The 15,714-nt window shown below is 32.2% G+C and overlaps 1 long non-coding RNA gene across 2 annotated transcripts; it reads right to left on the bottom strand.

Moving 5' to 3' along the window:
• Positions 1-1,564: 1,564 nt before the first annotated feature.
• Positions 1,565-3,413, bottom strand: LOC120185367. Of its 2 annotated transcripts, none has more exons than XR_005522117.1 (4): positions 3,226-3,413; positions 2,479-2,592; positions 2,266-2,361; positions 1,565-1,990 (listed from the first exon to the last, which is right to left on the bottom strand). It is a non-coding gene; the product is annotated as an uncharacterized LOC120185367 (long non-coding RNA). The 2 variants fall into 2 exon arrangements; XR_005522116.1 differs by having other exon boundaries at positions 3,190-3,413.
• Between the last annotated feature and the right edge of the window lie 12,301 nt (positions 3,414-15,714).

The following is a 15,714-nucleotide window of genomic DNA, read 5'->3' on the forward strand; positions in this document are numbered from 1 at the left end:
TATTTTCTGTTCAAAGCATACGAACTAGACAAATATGCAATTATGATTTGTTTGAAATTAGCATCCGGGATAGAGATCATGTCCGAGTAGGAATATAAGCATGTGGGGTAGATATCATGTGGGGTAGGACTTTTCATTTTCATCATTTTTATTATCCTTATCTCACTAACTTTTTCCTTTCATTTTTGTTCTTTTTCATTTCTTATCATTTTCATCATTCAAAAGAGGTGTTGATCCACAAAAAACGTGTTTGTTAAAACTCAAATAATCTGAATTAATGGACAAAGGGGTTGTAATACAAGAGATAAAAATACAGAGGACAGTCTGCTGGACAACTATGTGTTATATTCAATCCAGAAGACGTGGTGCCCACAAAGAAGAGTATATCACTCTACTGCATTATAAAGGACTCACAATGGATCGGGTCTACATCAAGCACAATGAAAGTTTATCTTTGAAGAACTGACTAGCTGAAGTTGTAGGGGCAAGACGAAGGTTACTGATCTTGGGAGTCCCTTCGAAGACAACAATGGCAAAACGATAGCTGAAATTGGAAACCATTGCTGATGAACTCAAGAAATAGACTAATGAACTTCACATAGTTCCTCCCAATTAAGGGCTCCAATGATGTATTCGTTGGGAACATACTCTAAGGATAGATGCCGGAGATGCAGTCATTCGAGAATTCTTGGGCCAGTACCAAAAAACAATTCAACATTTTCACGGTTCATCCAGAGAAGCCGGAGTGGTTCGACAGGTTATTCAACCGGTGAAAGACGAAGACAGAAGACTAGTCAACATGCCAGAAGCTGTCAGGATATTTTTGTCTCTTAAAAGATAAAACACATTTGTCCCAATAAGGGTTATTCATAATAACAAGCACTTTTTTTGGATCAATGCTTCGAGCATTTCATGCATCCACTACAAAAAATTTGTTAATTTTTGACGTTGAAAATATTGTCATTGAAATTTACATTTACGCCACTATTTGTATTTTGTGACATAAAATTCGACGTCATGGCGTTCGTCACCCTAGGTGTGTCACTAAATGTCTAGCGTAACGATGTATCTTTTTATCGTCACTTATTGTTAAACATATAATGACGTTTTTGTATAACATCACATTATAATTTGTATTCCGTGACAACTAATTACGTCACTAAATGAAATAAAATTTTGTCAGTAATCATTCATATTGTCACTAATAATATTAAATTTTTACTGTATAAACGGCGAAGAAAAGATCGTCGTAATTCTTTGTTTAAATTTTAAAAAAATTAAAAAATAAAAACTTAAATTACAATAGAAGTCTAAAATTTTATATAAATAAAAATAAAAATAATATTTTGATATATTACAATAAAGACCAAAACTTTTATAAATTACAAACAAATGCCAAACTTTTTATAAATTACAAAAAATACCAAAACTTTTTATAAATTACAAATGCCAAAAAAATTAAAAATTACAACTAATTACAATTGTTTTTATAAATTACAATCAAAGAAAAAACTTCTAATAAATTACAATAATGACTTGAGAGGAATTTCTCGAACAAACTCTATCACTAGAACTGCTTCCAAACGAATATCAAACAATTCCAACATTATCTCGAATTCAAGATGGATCGGTTTGACAATACCACAATTTCCTTCCAGAACGGATTTGCAAATATTGGAACCATGGAAGAAGAATTTACTTCATTCGTACCACCAATAACAAGTTTACTTGAAGAAATACTCGGCAAGAGCAAGTATTGAACTCGAAAACTAGCATATACCGTCCCAGTAGATAAGATATGAGGAGACTTCTAGGTCAAATGCATCTGTGTTTTCCTTGTTTAACTTTTCCCAGACGAATAAGATCAAACTTCCTGTGCACATATCAATAGCAAAGTATGGGCCAATGTAGAAAGGGTATTGCCATTTCCATGGGAATGATGTATCCACATTTCATACCACCATATCCTTAATAAAGTTTATCAAGATGACTACAGCAAAAAACCCAAAACAAAGTGAGAAGCAAATTTTTGATAGAGCAGAGAAGCCCTAAACCCCAATAATGTCATGTTATAATAAACCCCCACTTATATCAATATAAAACTAAAGTTATTTTTTTAATTGTAAATTATGTGATGCCTTTTACTACATTGAATGGAATAATCACGTTTTCATCACATGCAATGAAAAACGATTGTTATATCCCAACTACAAAGCATTTTAATCCATGTTAACATGGTTCAATTGAAACGAGTAGATGGCTTACCTTGTATATATCTAAATGGAACAATTGAACAATATGGAGTGAAGTAACTTCTCCGGTTAAACTTTCAAGTCTTTCCCCCTTGTCAGCATCTAAAATCTGTAAAAAAGATTAACTTGATAAATCAATTGACTCAAGTACCCGCCAACAAAAAGATAATTTATGAAGTAGCCATTCTCCCTTAAATGGATATAAAAGGCTTTCAATAGTAAATACCTCCATTTCTTTGAATTCTTCTCCTCCAACTCCAACAATGAGGATCTACCGTAGGACATCCGATGCTTTTACCAAGAAATCTTTGGTTTCATGGATATCAATTACGACCCCATCCTAGAGCAACATTAACAACTGTAAGATACTGTGCAACAATTAGTAAACCTTTTCTAGAAAAAAAATAAAAAACCAGTTAATTGTATGATTATATATATATATGAACATATGTCCTTAAAAGACACATGTCCCCCAATAACGTGATGATTCAATTCCATGTTATGATCACTTAAACAATACAATATTAAACAGTATTAAACAATACCTATTAAGTATTACCCATTCAAAGAAATCAACATCAGACAAGAAGCTTGTTCAGACATGATCACTTAGATTTTCCCTAATGCTAATGTTTTTTATGATGATACATCACTTGTTCAAATAGAAACACCAAATGATAAAATCAGTATCATAAGTGTAAAAGAAAAAATAAAGCATTGCAACAATTCTAGACACAATTGTACACAACATTGTTGCTATCCCCGCAATGTCTTTTTGACCATCTTGATTCCCAAGTTTCTCATTTGGATAAGTGAAGGCGTAGTTATTCAGATTCCACAACGATTTGTCCATTGATGAACCATTGTAAACAGTTTTTCCATAAGAAAAAAATATCATATCAATTAAGTAATACCAGAATACAAGACAAAAACTTACAATAAGAAACCATACGGACGGAATATCAGAGCTCACCGGCGGGGACTTCAAATAAGATGATTGAATGACACGAGGATAGGCACTGATCACAATGTTATGGTGTTCACGATTGTACAAGGAGTGCTTGACTCGTGAACGGAGGCATGGTTCACCGGTGATGGCGCAAACGGCGAAGACCGAAAGGATGATGAAGTTTAGAATTTGGTTTATTCCTTTTCTACATAAAGGGTGGGTTAGGGTTAGATATATTTATTTAATTTAATTTCCAATAATAAAATATGATTTTACCTTTAGCAATTTCGGAGAAATTGAACAATTACAGAGAACATTAATCCTAAATAAATATGAGTAAACTGCAACGTATGTCATTAAACAATTTAGGTTTAACTTTTTAGAATTTCAACTTTTTATTTTTTATATTTTAGTCTTGGAATTTCATATTTATCACAACCTTAATATTTTATTATAAAATTCAATTAAGTCCTAAATTATTATGACTGTTCATCTAACCCCAATTTTGATTGAATTATTATTATTTTAAGCCCAATTAAGCTATTTTTTTCAAAATTTGAAATTTATTTAAAAAATAAAAAATTAAATATTATTATAATATTTAAAAATTTTAAAAATATTTTAAAAATAGAAAGAAATTTTAATTATTGTTATAAATTATAAAACATGATAAAAATGATGAAATATTACATTCTTATTTTTAAAATTATTCAAATATTTAAAAATATAAAAAATTATGTAGCATAGGTTTTCGAACGGGAGATATATGTACAACGCTTCTTCTTCATGGAGATCTACGCCACTATATAACAGTTCTTTCGAGAAGAATCTATGACATCATAACACAACAATTCACCTCACAAGAGTAATTTTTAATAAAGTTTTAATATTTTATATATTTTTTAAACGTCATATAAAAAACAAGAGATATACAATGAATGACAAATAATTATTTTTGTCATGTTAAACTTATTTTATGAAAAAATAAAATGTCACCTTTTATATCTTATAAAAGATGACAAATAAATTGTCACATATAAAGTTTATTGGTGAAAAATTTGTAACACCACTATTTCATATCAAATCGTCATAATAATAAATAGTCACTAATACTTTTATTCCTTTGGAGACGATTTTACAACGTCACCATTTTACCTAAACGTCATTGAAATATTTCCCACCAAATTTTTTTGGAGGCAAATTTTGGCTCCAAACATATAGTGACGGAAATCAATGACTTTTTTTAAAATTGTCATAAAAGATATATCATTAATCATTAAATGCGACGAAAATTAAAAATCGTCACCTTTAAAGTATATTTTGTGACATTATACAAAATGTCATATAGAAATTTTGTCATAAATTGATAAATTTGTTGTAGTGATCATGCATTTAGACATATTTTGCATTTTATTATTTTCTTTGCATTCGCATTATCTAACAGAAGCATGTCTCATCAAAAAGGAACACATACTGGATACACCACCTCAAGCATTGGACGCACCTCATCCATATAACACCCGCCTAAAAAAAGAAGATGAAAGCAAGAATCAAGAAAATCGAGGAGAATATGGCAAAATTGCAAAAAGAACTTGAAGATAAGATAAACCAGAGTAGTCTGAGTACTCTGAATACAATCATGAAGAACCAAGAATCTTTGGTTGATCATATCATTTCCAAGTTAGTTGGCCTACAACATACCAGTGCGCATGGGGCAGGTTCACCGGAAGGGGTAACTATACCACCTACCCCACAAGTGGTTGTTTCACCTGAAATCAAACCGGAACTTCGAAAAGACTCATCGGCTGCAAAAGCGAAGCCCTCATCCTCTGTATTTAACCTTGAGAACAATTTGGGTTATTATCATATACTGGATTCGGACGAAGAGGACAAATCAAAGAAGATGGAAGAGAAAATCAAGCAATTGGAGGACAAGATGAAGGTAGTTAAAGGAGATCATGACTACCCTGGAGTCGATGCCGCGGAGCTTAGTCTAGTCCCGGACTTGGTTCTTCCTCCAAAATTCAAGCCCCCAGAATTCGAGAAGTTTAACGGGAACAGCGACCCATCCGCACACATCACCATGTTTTGTCGAAAGATGATAAGATATGGAAGAAACGACCAACTCTTAATTTACTGCTTCCAAGAGAGTCTGTCGGGCTCAACCATCCGGTGGTACAACCAGCTCAACCGAACCCATACCAAGACTTGGAAAGACTTAGCCAAGTCATTTCTAGAACAATATAAGCATATTAACGAAATGAGACCAGACCGGGTTATGATACAAGGACTGGAGAAGAAGCACAACGAGAGTTTCCGACAATATGCACAACGTTGGAGGGATTTTTCTGTGCAAGTTCATCCACCCTTGGATGAAAAGGAAACTAAAAAGTTGTTTTTACAAACCCTGAATACACCTTACTTCGGGCACCTAGTGGCAATTACATCGGGAACTTTCAGATCTAGTCATGGCTTGTGAGATGATCAAGCTAGCTATAAAACAAGGAAAATTGAGGGAGAGATCAACAATGTCAGCACCTAAAACGCCAACAAAGGTGTTACGATCTCAAGTCCAAAAACTATTTCAGCTGTACCGTCTGGTACTTCTAAACAAACTCAGAGAGAACCAAGGAAAGAAAAGATTTGCATCATTCCAATCCCAATGACATATGAGGAGCTACTCCCAACGCTAGTTGAGAAGAATCTTGTGACTCCAGTTCAATCCAAACCTAGAGAGGCCCCATATCCTGAAGGCTATGATATTAACACCGTATGCAACTATCATATTGGGAGCTCAGGGCACACCATTGAAAATTATGGGGCATTGAAACGTAAGGTCCAAGATCTGATCGACTCAGGGGCATTCACTTTCAATATGTAATGGGGCATTCTGATCGAGAGTCAGATGGGGCATCCGTCAGGAATTTTGTTGTATTATCAAGCATATCATCTTGTTTGAACTTGTTTTTCTTTCGTACTTTTTATGTGTGAACATTTTTAAGTCACTTGATGTTTAAACATTTTAAATAAAATGCTTCATTCTTAGGAAATGAGCAAATTTTAATCTTGAATTCCTTGAATATCACCTTAATTAAAAAATGTTTAATAATTGAGGTTATAAATCTTTGACAAATGACAAGATTGAACCCTGTAAAACAAAGACCCCTTGGTCCTAATTTAAAAGATACATCAGACTACATGTTTTTCTCTTACCGAGCTAAGTTTTCTCTTCTCATGATGAGTCCATCCAAGGTTTGGCATCTAGACACGTATTAAGAGTGAACAGAATGGGGCAACTAGCACATGAGATTGTAAAATTGATTGGTTTATACCTTTATTTATAATGTTCAGTGATGATAATGATCTTCACAGATGGAATAGTCGAGTAAGCCAATCTAGTTTAGGTCAGTTGTTTGGAAATTTAACTCTAAAGATGAGATCCCTTGACTTTCAAAAACACCTAGACTATAACAGGTTCTTCTTGACAATCTTAAGAAATTAAATTCGTAAAGATGAGCTATTCCACTAAGGCAATTGGTTATAGAGGAAACTCGAAAGCCCTAGTGTCGTAACCGTTTTTCGGCGGGGACAATCGTTTAATTGTTTTAAAAACTATTTACGACTTTAATTTTGGAAAATTTGATGATTCGGATTAATTTGAATTAAATCGAAAAGAGTCACCATCAACCTTTGATTTAGGTAGGTCGAATACCTAAAAACGTCTTTTAAAAACAATTTTAAAAAAAATTATTTTTTAAGACAAAAGCTAGTATGCGTTTACCAAAGATTCACTTAAAACGGGTTCAGGAATCGATTACGCGTGGTGAAGGATTAGCACCCCTACAACGCCCAAAATTGGTACTGTGTCGCTTACACGTTGTCGTAATAGTGGAAATTCTGAATTGAATATAAGATTAAATTATGATTTATTTATTGAAATTTAATTAATTGATTCGAACTAAATATTAGGAAAAATTCTTTAACTTGAAAAGAAATTTCGAGATTAGCAATTCTCTATTGGAAAAACTATTTCGACTATTTCTTATCCATAAAGAATATTCTTTCCTCATTGATTAAAAACGCAATTCGAATATAAATTAAGCATCTTATAAAATGAAATAAATAAATAAAGTCAAACAAAATAAAATAGACGTTATTAATATATATAAATATACAAGGGTAAATTAATTTATATATATATATATATATATACACACATATATGAATAATATGATATAATATATATAAACGACATAGACCAAATTATAAAGATAATAAATATATATAAACATACTTATTTGATAAAAGTAAAACAAATAAAGGTGAACACTATTCAAAATAAATAACATAAATCAAAGAAAGAATTATTGAACATGACAATTGTGTAAAAAATCCTCAAAAAGATAAATTCTCTTGTAGTTGGGATATATCTTCATACATTTTCCTCACATTGAAATTTCTTTTTATTTTTGTATATTAATTACCATAATGATTTACAAACAAAGTGGAAATAAAATTTCACAATTACATAGTTTATACAACATATATAAAATTATAATTATCGATGAACAAAACATAGCAATAATAGAAAGTTAAAAGACTAAACAGTAAAAATAGAAATTCAAGGGACTAAGATGATATTAACAAAACTAATATGGCTAAACATTAATTACAAAATAAACCAAAGTCTAAATAAAAATGTTGAATAATATAAGTATTATAAATGTAAATAACAATTTTTTTTAATTAAGGTTCAACCGTTAAACTTTTATTATTATAAAAATAAATATTCATTTAATTACAACTAGCTCTTCTCTTATCTTCAGATTAGGCTTTGTGGCCTAACTTTTGACAAAGTTAGAGAATTGGTATCTCAACTTACGCAAATGGAAATTAAATTAAAAAAAATCATATAATAATGCAACTTACCTAACGCATGAAATGGTGAAAAGCTAGTATTATAATAACAAATAATTATTTTATTAAAAGTAGCATAAACACAATACTAATATCATATAATAATGCAACAAGACCTTTACCTAATACTTCAATAATATGATGAAAAGCTGGAAAGTTATGATATCAATTAGTTAAATCCAATATTCACACATTTTATATAACAACGATAATTTATAGCAAATAGATTTAAACGTATGTTTGGACCTTACATATGATACAAATGAATACCTAACATTAAAAATATGTACATAGGGGCTGAAATAAAATATTAGTAATAATAAGTCAATGACTAAAATAAAGAAAAAAAATAAAGTAAAATGCCGAAATCTAAAATAAATAAACATGGGATGTAACATATTAATGACTAAATTAAAAATAATGGAACTAAAGTGTTGAAAATAAAATAAATAAAAAAGGAGGGGATTCTGGTACCCAAATGTAAAAATACAGTAACATTACGAGGGGTTTAACACAATTTTACACACGAATTTGGTGACCGTTTTGTAAAAACGCGCTAAATGTTAAAGGGTTTAAGCATGATTTTATGTGAAAATTTGATGGCCAGAATGTAAAACACGGCAAAGGTTAAATGGCCTTAGTGAAATTTACCCAACTATTAGCTTATATATCATATAACATATTTTGGCTAACAATTCTAACCCTAGCCGTTTTACACTTCTCTTCCTTCACTCTTTCTCTCTTTTTCCTTCAACCTTCCTTCATAACCCCCCTCGGCTGCACCTCCTCTTCATGCCAGAATAACGGTCGACCACCGCACCTTGGTGGCCGGATCTTATTCCAACGAAACCCCAAGTCTCCTCTATTTTCCTAGTCCCTAAACCGAGAGCTAGAATAAAAAAATATACCAAAAGCCTCCTAAAATAACTCTCGAACCATCCAATTGTCACCGTGAACCGACGATCCCTTCTCCGATCGGCCGTCACTCACCGAAGGTAAAACAAGTTTTTTTTTGTATCCTATATTTCGAATGAAATCAAAATAAATAAATAAAAAATTGCATGCAATGTAAAGATACCTTTGAGAAAAATGCTGCTTATGAATCTGATTTTTTTTTGCTGTGTATTGATGATTTTCGGATGATTACATTATTTTTTCCAATGATTACAAGATATCACTTTTTTCTGATCTTCACCCGAATCTTTCTCTCTGGTTTTTTTTCTGATTCCCTTTGTAGACACCCATTTTTATCCGGGTCAAAAAAATATTATTAAATTATTATTATTATTATTATTATTAATACAAATTTATGTTTTTTGCAGGCTACATTACAGACAATACAAGCCCAAGTGGAGATAGAACCAGCAGTCTACCACTACAATATCAACCCAAACCCAATTAGGATTTTACCCTAATTATAACTGCCAGTGCCACCTTGCCTTAGCCATTGGATCTGGACCTATCCAACGGTCCAGATCGCTAAAAGGATAGGTTTTTAAAATCCTAAATATCTTCAACAGCCGTCAACTCCTGAGCCATTGTTGAACACGTCCAAATCATCACCATCACTCATGTCAGCCACCGAACAGCAAAAAAAAAAAACAAACAATATCAGCAAAGTCAAGAGCGTATCACCTAAATCATACCTAACATGTCAATATTTCACCAAATAACAAAGAAAAATGAAGAGGATGACAAGGGGATTCGGTGAATACAATGGAGATAAGAACGAAGGGAATTTCAACGATAAAAGGGGGTTCATTAGCAACATTCGAGAGAAAAAAAGGATTCAAAAAAAATAGAGAGTATTCGAAAGGGGGCTCTGGAACGAAACAAAAAAAGAAAAGAAGAAGAGAGAGCATCAATCATTAGCAAGCAAAAAAGCCAAAGGAAAAACACGAAAGGAAAACATGGTTCTTGTAATCGGGGTATTCTAAAAACCCACAAAAACAGTTTGTATTAAGGGTCATTTCTCCATCTTTCGAAAAGCAATACACATAATCAAAAGGGTATCTATTTTTTTTTTTAGTTTTCATTCTCTTCTGTTTTCATAATTTTATTGTGTGCGTATGTTTTGAATCGAAACCAAATTAAAGGCGTAATAGAGATAGTATAAACATTTACCTTAGTTGTATTGATTTGCTCTATAACCGTTCAAATTTACACTAAAAAAACCCTATGTTAATTAGAAATAATTTCATTATAAAATAAGAAGAGGGGTCTTGATAGCTAACCGGCCGTTGCTAGAGGTGGTTGGAATGCTTGATACCGAATTTTTGTGGCGGTTTGCAAGAGGGTAGAGCTTTGAAGATCTCGTGCGAAGAAAATAGGGGGGAGAGAAGTGGAGAAGAAGAACGGCGCATGGGAGTTTAGGTTAAGCAGTGGTGTTTGTTTGTTTTAGGTTAAATATTAACTTAAGTTTTTTTAGTTAATTTGTACAAACTGACAGTGTTTAGTCGGGTTCAATGTAACTTATTTGTGGGTGAGTGGGTTTATTGCTTAGGAAGCTATGCATGTTTTAAGTTTAGTGCTTTCTAGTCCTTAATTCATATTTCCTGCATTTTTTAATTTCACCATTATATTTTATGTGCATTATAACTTGGTCTGTAAATTAATGTTTGCATGTTTATAATTTGGTCTCTTTATTTTATGCATATTTGATTTTAGTCCTAACTGTTTATTTATTTAATTTATGTTTAGACATTTGACTTTTAATTTTATGCATGTTTCTTTTTAGTCATACGCATATTTATGGTTTATTTCGATGTTAGTCCTTTAGAATGATATTTTGTTTTGTTTCAGTTTCATTATTCTTTTTAGTCTAATACTTATATTTTTTATCTTAATTATTATTTTGTTTTTAGTCACCTAGTCATTTAGTTCGTTAGTCTATATTACTTCATAAATTAGTATTTAAGTTTTGTGTTAATATATATATTAATTCGAATATATATATATATATATATATATATATTAATTAAATTTACTTGATTTTGTTATAAGTATGAAAGTAATTTCAATTGTATTAATGTTATTATATAGATTGGTTTATTTATTTATTATGCTTTGTTATATATGTAAATATAGTATGTTGGTAAATATTCTTTTTTATTTATTTTAATATTTATATTACTTGTTTTATTTGGATTTTTAATATTTTATATGTGAACTTTATAAATAATATTAATATATTTGAAATAATTATAGTTCATTTCAGATGTTTTATTAATACATATTGTTTTTTAGTTATATTATTAAATATCTATATTATTTTATTTTATATATATATATATATATATATATATATATATATATATTATGATTCAGTTTTTAAAATGTTTGTTATTTTATTTTAGTTATTTAATTTTCTATTTTTACTATTTCAATCTTTTAAATATTTGTTTTTATTATTTTAATACTTAAGTTTTTATTTGTGATATTTTGATAATTTAAATTTATACTTTTGTTATTTAATCAGTTTCTATTTTTACTATATTGGTATTTTAAGTTTATTAAGGTCAATTAAAAAAAAGATTTTCTTTAAATTACTAATTCGAAACAAATTAATTAAATTTGAATAAATGAATCATAATTTAACTTTGTATTCGATTTATAATTTCCACAATTTACGACAACGTGTAAGCGACACAGTACCAATTTTGGGCGCTGTGGGGTGCTAATCCTTCCTCACGCGTAACCGACTCCCGAACCCGTTTTAATCGAATCTTTGGTAAACGCAGACCAGCTTTTGTCTTAAAAATGATTTTTCTTAAAATTGTTTTTTTAAAAAGACGATTTTAGGTATTCGACCTACCTAACCCAAAGGTCAATGGCGATTCTTTTCAACTTTACCCAAATTAATTCAAAACCGTCAATTTTCCAAAATTTAAAGTCGAAACTGTTTTCAAAACAATTAAACGATTGTCCCCTCAGAAAAACGGTTACGACAGCTTGGTGACTCTGCTGGGGACCAGAATTTTTTAGAGAGTCAGTCTGTAAGTCGCTTACACATTGTCGCTTGGTAGAAATTATGAGTTCGAGTCTTTAGTTAACTTATGATCCTTTTATTGAAGTTTTTAATTGCTTCATTTTATTATTGTCTTACTAACATTTTTTATCTTTGTTTTCAGATTTGTCCAAAGTTTTGTCGAATGGTGTCATTTTCCTTTTGAGTCAAAGGGTTGAATGTTCCTCCTCACACACGTCACGAGCATTTGCATAACATAAGCTCTATACCCGAGCTCCGAACCTTTCTAAGTGGGGGCGAAAGCGACGCCTTCGTGAGAATTTATTCTCCGTGCAGGCCTAGCAAGTAACCTTCGAGATTCATATACCTTATATTTTCGTGAGAATTTATTCTCCGTATAGACATAAGGGAATGTATCCTCTCGAATTGAACTCGATCTGTTTAAGCCTATAATGGGTGAGGATTGAGGGTTTGGCAGCCCAAGAGGGCACTAACATCAAGGACAATTCGAGTACCTTTTTTTGTTAGAAACGGAACCACGCATATAGTGAACCGTAGAATGATCACCTGTTGTATAGATATATCAAACCTATGTTTGTTAGTAGGTACCCAAAATAGGTGTACACAAAGGAGGAGCGTTTCTGAACTTTTTCTTTTTTGCTTTAAATATTTTTAATAACAGCATGCGAACTAGATACCATGTGGTTAGGATTAATTTCTTGAAAAATCATTGTGGGTATATAACATGTTTGGGTAGATATCATGACGGGGTAGGTGTTATATTCATCTTTAAATGACATTTTTATTTGTATCAATTTTCTTACTTGTACTAATTCATTTTCATTTTTTATGTTTTTTTGTTATCTGCATTGCATCATTCAAGATTAAGGGTGTTGATCTTTAGTTAATCATCAATTTGGAAAGCTTTCAATAATGAATGAAAAGAATTTAAATCAAATAGTTCAAAACTCTGAGGTACGACAGTGGGCTGAAGCATTGCAAAGATTGGAAGGGGATAATTTTCCAGCTGATCACATGTCAGATTTAGCGGGTTATGCGTCTGTTTCTCTCAAAAGAAATGACATCCAGGACTTACAAGACATTTGGGAAAAATTAGAGTCGAGTAAGAAGCGACAATTTTACCAGTGTTATGGGGATATTTCCTATCTGCTATATGTTGATATAGATGATGAGTTGATCCGAGCCTTGATTCAATTTTGGAATCCAGGGTACAACTGTTTCACTTTCAATAAAGAAGACATGGTTCCTACCATCAAAGAATATATTGCCTTGTTGCGCATAGAGGATGCTTAAGAGAATCAGATTTATTCCAAGTCCATCAAAACTCAACCCTTCAGAATCAAATTAGCCAAAATCGCAGGAGTGCGTGAGGAATGGGTGGTTGCTCGTACCAAACAAAAAGGTGAAAGTGAAGGAATTTCTTGGATTGCTATTAAAGGAATCATTCAAAGTCATCCTGACGAGAAGGTGCGATTTGACCTCTTTGCACTGGGTATTTATGGCTTAGTCATTTTTTCGAAGGCCTTGGGATTTATTGAGGCTGCAGTTGTGGATTTATTCGAGCAATTACAAAAAAGGGTCAACCCTGCTCCTGTAATTTTAGCAGAGACTTTTCGATCCTTGAATGCTTGTCGAAGGCTTGGAGGTGGTCGATTTTCAGGATGCGCGCAATTACTATATGTCTGGTTCCGTAGCCACTTCTGGAAAATTGAAAAAATTTCATATCATCAGTTTAGTACAAGTTACTCGCCTTTGAGAGAATTTCTAGAGAAAGATTGGCCAAAAGGAGTCACTAAAGACATGTGGATAGATGCCCTTAAGAATATGCAAGACAAGGATATCGTTTGGCGTGCCCCTTGGCAAATACAAAGTGAGTTCCTCTATAAGTGCGGTGACTATAATTGGGTGATGTTGCTCGGTTTATGGGGAGCAATTGGGTACGCACCACTTTTGGTTATGAGGCAATATGGTGGCCATCAATTTATCCCATTCACTGCTGGACTGTACTCATCTGAGTTTGTATTCTACGGAAATAATTACAAGAAAAACATCTCGGATGCAGTTAGAGGATGGAAGAAGACTTTCTGTACTAGAGCCGATGCAGCCAAGGTAATGTTGACGCCAAATTATAAGGAATGGAGGTTTATAAGAAAGAATGAAAATATTCCTCTACCTGACCAAAGTAAGGATATAACTATGGAGGAACGAATTCAGATAGTCCCATCGGAGATAGAGATCTTAAGAGCAGAATTCGAAGCTGAGAAAGAAGGTTGGTCGAAAGAACTAGAAGAGATTCGACAAGACAAATTCATGTTGAGTAATGATGTTGACTTTCATGCTGCACAATTTGCAATGCTAAGAAAAAGAAAAGAAAAAGTAGATTCGGAGTTGAAAAATCTGAAGAAGGGTTACTACAAGCTGCAAAAATCTAGGATAACAATTGGGTCAAGTAGAGCATCAGCCCAGTTAACCAAAAAGTTAAACGCAGAGAAACATCGAAATAGAGATTTGAAGGAAAAAATGATCGTCTACTCAAGAGCTTGGAGAAAGGGAAAGAAAAAATAGAAGAGCTTGAGCTTGATAAGAGGGAGCGGATCATAAGATACAAGGCCGAGAGTTGCAAAGCTATGGAAGAACTAAAAAGGGAGAAAGATCGAGTCAAAGAGCTAGAAGTTGAGAAGACCATCACGATCAGGGGATTTGAAACTGAAATAAATAATATGCTTGTCGAACTTGATATTAGAGGACAAAAAATCGAAGAATTTGATATTAAAAGAAATAGGTGGGAACTAGAAAAGAAACACTTCAATACTAGGCTCGAAGCAAGACAAGAGACAATCAACAGCTGGATGAAAAGGTGTGGAGATAAAAATGTATAAATATAGAGTCTCAATCGAAGGATTCAGGAAACAAAAACGAGACTTGAAGAGGATCTGGCTCAATGTCGGGCTAAAATCACAGAATTCAGTGATTATATCCTGCAACTCGAAGAATCCTTGTTCCGAGTATGGATTATCATGGGACCAAGTAACCTTCAGGAAAGTTATGAAGAGAATGCCTTACTGTGAAATCGAATTAAAAGCCTGGAAAGCACACTACAGAGTTGTCAAGTACGAATCACTGAGCTAAAAGGAAATCTCCAAGGAACTATTAAACAGTGGCAAACATCGAATGATTTCTATGAAGAACAGAGTGCAGATAGAAGCAACATGGTAGTCGAGGCTATAATACAGACGAGTGAAGTTGCCAGATACATTGGGGAATTATCTGTCGAAGCAAAGGTCATCGAGCATCACATCAATTCGGTTTCTGAGTTTGGGAAGAAGATGTCTTGGTTGATTAAAGAAGTTGTCAAACTTAATCGGATGGCTAGGCCGTATCTGTAGAAGTGAACTATTGTGTAATAAAAACTTTGTGTTCCAATGGAAGTTGTTCTATGATAATTAACTTTTTGAGATCAATACCTTTTACATACATTCATTCTGCATTGCATTTATTTTAAATATTTTGCATTAATACATGCATTTATTCATTAAAACACCAAAAATAATGTAAAATATAATTTTCAATCATTGTAGTTATTCTGGCATTCAACTCACACCCGTACG

This window comes from Hibiscus syriacus, unplaced genomic scaffold (assembly GCF_006381635.1).
Source record: "Hibiscus syriacus cultivar Baekdansim isolate YM2019G1 unplaced genomic scaffold, ASM638163v2 tig00113099_pilon, whole genome shotgun sequence".
NCBI lineage: Eukaryota > Viridiplantae > Streptophyta > Magnoliopsida > Malvales > Malvaceae > Hibiscus > Hibiscus syriacus.